The sequence below is a fragment of the Carlito syrichta genome, unplaced genomic scaffold (assembly GCF_000164805.1).
Source record: "Carlito syrichta isolate Samal-C Ts95f unplaced genomic scaffold, Tarsius_syrichta-2.0.1 Scaffold310873, whole genome shotgun sequence".
NCBI classification, from domain to species: Eukaryota; Metazoa; Chordata; class Mammalia; order Primates; family Tarsiidae; genus Carlito; species Carlito syrichta.
This window is the reverse complement of record NW_007254969.1, coordinates 142,493-142,755: the sequence shown is the minus strand read 5'-3', so window position 1 is coordinate 142,755 and position 263 is coordinate 142,493.

Below are 263 nucleotides of genomic sequence, written 5' to 3'. Positions count from 1 at the left end.
CCCGCGCCACCCCCTGGTCTTCCGACCCAGAAGGCTCCCTGGGAGCGGACCCCGCAGCCCCCTTGCCGGTCTCCATCCGCCGCCCTCGCTCGGGGCGCGCGGGCCGGAGTGGGGGGATCGCCTTTCCCCCGCCCCGCGGCGTGCTCGGCCCCTGGGTCCCCCGAGGTGGCCCGGGCGCGCACTGCCCTTTGGCGAGGTCGCCTCTGTGGGCGTCGGGGTCAAGGTAGGCGGCGGGGCCGCGGCGCCGGTGGGCTCAGCCCCCA